This window comes from Pelobates fuscus, chromosome 12 (genome assembly GCF_036172605.1).
Source record: "Pelobates fuscus isolate aPelFus1 chromosome 12, aPelFus1.pri, whole genome shotgun sequence".
Taxonomy (NCBI): Eukaryota; Metazoa; Chordata; class Amphibia; order Anura; family Pelobatidae; genus Pelobates; species Pelobates fuscus.
The window spans coordinates 3,267,981-3,274,222 of record NC_086328.1 but is presented as its reverse complement, the minus strand read 5'-3'; positions in this window follow the sequence as shown (position 1 = coordinate 3,274,222).

Here is a 6,242-nt window from a genome sequence, read left to right as displayed (position 1 = left end):
ACCAAGGCCAAGTCCTCCATGCAGCCCGACCCCCCCCCCCCCCTCACTGGAATGGGGCATATGTCAGGAAGGGTGGAACTGAGGAGAGAACATGGGCAGCACCGAGAGGGGGGTTATACCGCCACTGGACAAATGTCACCAGCCTCCTGTGCATGTTGATGTCAGACGTCCAATATGTGCAGAATTAACATCAGCCAGCATGGGACTGTAGAGTTACACATATAGCTGCAGATAGTCTATCCTACCTTTAGTACATGATCTCATCCGTCAGTCCTATACATACACCGTGGGTCGGACAGTATTTTAATACCAGTGCTGAAATGGTCTTCACGGTTTCTGTGCAGCGAGTGAAGCAGGGAAGACCACAGAGATGACTTCATTTGGAGAAAAAAACATTTCCTTTCAATACCTGATAAATAGGTGATGGATTATTAGAATAAATATAGTTTTGAGGTGACAGTTTCTTTAAAGCAAAAAGCCTTCTATTACTGAACATAACTGAATTGTAAAAGTCAAAGCCTTGCTGCAACAGCAAATAGATTACAGAGAAAGGGGCGTATACCGCGCCTAATGATTATATAAATTCAAAATGTACGTACATATATCTCCTAGTGTTTCCAATAGATCAAACCTCGCAATAAAAAAATAAAAATAGTGCAATACAGTAAACTTATATCGTGAATTGGTAAATATAACTCCACACAATCCACTCACATTTGTAAGAGCTATAACAGAGCTCAGCTGTGATGTGCTTGGACGGTACGATGTGAGTGGATTGTGTGGAGTTATATTTACCAATTCACGATATAAGTTTACTGTATTGCACTATTATTTTTATTGCGAGGTTTGATCTATTGGAAACACTCTGAGATATATGTACGTACATTTTGTATTTATATAATCATTAGGCGCGTTATACGCCCCTTTCTCTGTTCTCTATCTACCTACAAGGTCTTGGGAATCCTTGTTTTGTATACTGCTGCCTGTTCACAATTCACTATAGTGAGTGCCTATTATCCTTTTTTTCCCCCCTACCTAAATATATTACACACTACCTCCTTCATTTTCTCCCATAGGGAACAGCCTAAGAAAGATACTGCTCAGAGACCTATAGCTGTCTGTCACAGCTGCCTCGACAAGACAAACTTTAAATGTGTGTGACGTCCATTCTGCAGGCTGTGATCTAGTGCTGGCTGAGTGAATGGCGAACCTGGCAATGGGATCTTTAACATGGCTCATCACTACAGTGAGAATGGTCTGTAATTCAAAGTAAATTTCAAATTTAAGGCTAAGTAGCCAACCTCGAAGCATAGCTGGCTAAGTAGTCAAACTCGAAGCATAGCTGGCTAAGTAGCCAACCTCGAAGCATAGCTGGCTAAGTAGCCAACCTCGAAGCATAGCTGGCTAAATAGCCAACCTCGAAGCATAGCTGGCTAAATAGCCAACCTCGAAGCATAGCTGGCTAAATAGCCAAACTCGAAGCATAGCTGGCTAAGTAGCCAAACTCGAAGCATAGCTGGCTAAGTAGCCAAACTCGAAGCATAGCTGGCTAAGTAGCCAAACTCGAAGCATAGCTGGCTAAGTAGCCAAACTCAAAGCATAGCTGGCTAAGTAGCCAAACTCAAAGCATAGCTGGCTAAGTAGCCAAACTCAAAGCATAGCTGGCTAAGTAGCCAAACTCAAAGCATAGCTGGCTAAGTAGCCAAACTCAAAGCATAGCTGGCTAAGTAGCCAAACTCAAAGCATAGCTGGCTAAGTAGCCAAACTCAAAGCATAGCTGGCTAAGTAGCCAAACTCAAAGCATAGCTGGCTAAGTAGCCAAACTCAAAGCATAGCTGGCTAAGTAGCCAAACTCAAAGCATAGCTGGCTAAGTAGCCAAACTCAAAGCATAGCTGGCTAAGTAGCCAAACTCAAAGCAAAGCTGGCTAAGTAGCCAAACTCAAAGCATAGCTGGCTAAGTAGCCAACTGTGAAGCATAGCTGGCTAAGTAGCCAAACTCAAAGCATAGCTGGCTAAGTAGCCAACTGTGAAGCATAGCTGGCTAAGTAGCCAAACTCAAAGCATAGCTGGCTAAGTAGCCAAACTCAAAGCATAGCTGGCTAAGTAGCCAAACTCAAAGCATAGCTGGTTAAGTAGCCAAACTCAAAGCATAGCTGGCTAAGTAGCCAAACTCAAAGCATAGCTGGCTAAGTAGCCAAACTCAAAGCAAAGCTGGCTAAGTAGCCAAACTCAAAGCATAGCTGGCTAAGTAGCCAACTGTGAAGCATAGCTGGCTAAGCTTGATTCAGCAACTGTACATTGTAGGCCAAAATGGCTGACCTGAAATAAACACCTGTGTCTATTTATATTTTCCAATTTGGCTATTTTGGTCTGACAGTGAACGGCGTTCAAATACAGACAGAACTACTAAGTAAAAAACTAATTGGCAATTTTGCCTGGGGGACCGTTGGTTTGTATTGAAACTGCTAAAACTGGTTTGACACAGAACCAAGGAATCACAACACACCAATTCAAGTAGACACGGTCTGCAGTGCCGAGCACACAAGAGCAGCAGAACCTTAAGGTAGACAAACATAAATAAAGGTCAACAACATTTTGGTTCTACAACAGATTCTTTCTCAAGGCTTGCTGGATGCTTTATTGGTGAGTGGAAATGTTGCCTGCGTTTGACTCAATGAAGCCTGCTTAAGGGGACACAATAGACACTCAGACCACTCGATCTCATTGACGTAGTCTGTGTGCAGTGTCCCTGTTATCCTAACTCTGCAATGTTTACAACACTAAGACAGCCTGTAGTAGCAGTCTACTAGACAGTCACTAGAGGAGCTTCCTGCTGTTTCACAAAGTTTGCCCAAGGACGTCCAGCATCCCCACAGGAAAGCATTGATTCAAGAACTGGCTGTTCACTTGCTACCTAATATATCCCTTGACAGGAGCCATTATAACTATATAATCAATATTATTCACATCACCTGAGAGAGCTATGTAGCGGAAACCGCCTCGCCACGGGACATTGGAGGGGCCTGGCTGCCTGCCTCCTACCTGCTGACTATGGCCCCTGGAAAATTGGTACGTTTGAACTATATTTGGGCATGTTTTAGTTTATATTGCTGCTGCTGGCCCTTTTAGAATCATCCGTGGACATATTGGGACGTTTGGGAATAATGTCCCTTTAAGACTTTGTAACATATCACAGTAATACGGTCTTAAATATTATGTAGGTATTTATGTGTTCGGTTAAACTGGGGATATGTAGAAATGTGTGTTTTATGTGTTAAATGTATCAGTATGTAATTTTATGTCTTTTACTGTCTTTTTGTCTGCCATGTGGGTAATGGAGTTTTGCCTCTGTCCTTGGAGATAATTAGATTCCTTCCCCAATTATCTCCAGGCCAGAGGGGAGGGATTGTGAGGCATTGTGGGAGGTAGCTGGTCTGAGCTGGAAAGTCATGCTGACAGGGGTTTTAAAGGATACTATTACTAACTTTTGAACCCCTGGTCTGATTCATGCCATTTTTTAATATGTTGTTCCCCTGAATGGATTGATTGTGGATATGTATTTTTATGTGAATGTGATGTATGGTTTTGAAGTTATAAATATTGGGTAAAAAGTATATTTTAAACTGTATGAATAATGGGATTATGTGTCACACTAAGGGGAGGGGATGTGTGGGTTGCACCCGTGATGCTATTGGTTATTTTAGGCCTCCCCCTGGGTGTGGCCTGTATGTGTACAGTTGTAATAAAAGCCAGGCTGGATGTGCCAGTCCAGAGTTCCTGTTTTACCCTCAAAGTGAAGTGTCGTCTCATTATTGGGGGAAGGATTTATTGCATGCTGTTCCAGTTGACTGCTAGGAGTGTAAGCCTATTCGTATGGTTCCTATTCAACGGTCTACAGCATTCCTATGCTTGAGAAGATTCATATGCTGCATCGGTTCGGTGATTGTGGTGTCTGCCAGAGTGCTTGGAGTCCTCAGGAAGCGCTAGGAGCATCCATTAATGGAGGTACCCAGTCGAGGTGCCAGGCAATCCGTTACGAGCTATACTGAGAGTGAGAGAGCTCTACTGAGAGAGAGAACGCTATACTGAGAGAGCGAGTTATACTGAGAGAGAGAGAGAACTATACTGAGAGAGCTATACTGAGAGCTGTTACTGACAGAGAGCTATACTGACAGAGAGCTATACTGAGAGCAGGGGCGTACCTAGGGAATGTGGCACCCGGGGCGGGTCCTGGGTTTGGCACCCCCCCCTTCTCAAAAAAAAAAAAAAAAAAACAACTACATTTTTAAAATGTATTATATTTTTTACAGTTTTAAAAAAAATGTATTGAACAAATTTGTAAACTTTTTAAAACCCCTGCCCCCGTCTACAAAATCCCTGCACCCCCTCACACACAGTTACAAGCAGACAGTCAGACACAGTCACACATATAGTCATAGGCAGTCATACACACAGTTACAGGTAGAGAGTTACACACAGTCACGCACACTGTTACAGGCAGATAGTCACATATACAGTCACAAACACGGTCACAGGCAGACAGTCATACACATAGTTACAGACACACACACACAGTTACAGGCAGTTACACACAGTCAGTTACAGGCAGACAGTAACACACAGTTACAGGCAGCATCACACATAAACAGTTACAGGCAGACAGTCACACACACACAGTTACAGGCAGACAGTCACACACACACACACAGTTACAGGCAGACAGTCACACACACACACAGTTACAGGCAGACAGTCACACACACACACAGTTACAGGCAGACAGTCTCTCTCTCACACACACACACAGTTACAGGCAGACAGTCTCTCTCTCTCACACACACACACACAGTTACAGGCAGACAGTCTCTCTCTCTCACACACACACACACACACACACACACGCCGACAGTCTCTCTCTCTCACACACACGCAGACAGTCTCACACACACACACAGTTACAGGCAGACAGTCTCACAGTCTCTCTCTCTCTCTCTCTCTCTCTCACACACACACACACACACACACACAGTTACAGGCAGACAGACACACACACACAGTTACAGGCAGACAGTCTCTCTCACACACACACACACACAGCTACAGGCAGACAGACACACACACACACACACACACACACACACACACAGCTACAGGCAGACAGTCACACACACACACACACACACACACACACACAGAGCTACAGGCAGACAGTCACACACACACAGCTACAGGCAGACAGTCACACACACACACACACAGCTACAGGCAGACAGTCACACACACACAGCTACAGGCAGACAGTCACACACACACACACACACACAGCTACAGGCAGACAGTCACACACACACACAGCTACAGGCAGACAGTCACACACACACACACACAGCTACAGGCAGTCACACACACACACACAGTTACAGGCAGACAGTCACACACACAGTTTTTTAGGTGTTCAACAAGCCTATTCTTTAACATGGTTTCCATTACTTTCCCCACTACTGAAGTAAGGCTTACTGGCCTATAGTTGCCCAACTACCTTGTAGCGGTTACCCCGTGTAGCAGAGGGGTTTCAACCGCTGGAGGGTGTCCTTTTCCCAATCAGTGAGGAGGATTCTCAGCATCCAGTTGTGTTCCAAGTGAAGAAGCTCTTACAAGAGCTAGTGTGAATAGCTGTATAGCGGTTACCCTCAATAAGAGACAGGACTCTAGATTGAGGGTGAAGTAGAACTCTGGTTTAATGACACACACTCTGCTTTTATGCAATTCTCCCATGCAAGGGAGACGCCCTCAGACAATTATACATTAGCCAATCACACACTCGTTACAACCCACAGATTCCCTCCCCTCAGCCTGAGAGGTAACACAATTAGCCGTACTTTTTACCCAACTTTCATAACGCTAAAACTAAACATCCAATATTAATAAAAGTTACATATTATTAATCAGCACATTTCAAATACAAACATACCCAAAAATCATTTGAATCCGTTCAGGAGATAGATATAAGTCACTTTTGACCGACCGCAAGCACATTTTCATGCTCAAAACAGTTCCATGGATTTGGGCTGTGCGGTCGGTCTATTTTACACTGAGAAAATGACTAAGTACCATTCGAACGAATGAGCGAAGGTACAGGTCAGTGGTGTTCGTGCAATTGGGTAGCCGAAAACAGTTCCATCGATTTGGCTGCACACACCGCTGACCGCATTCGAATGAGTTAAAATGGCCGCCGCCACGT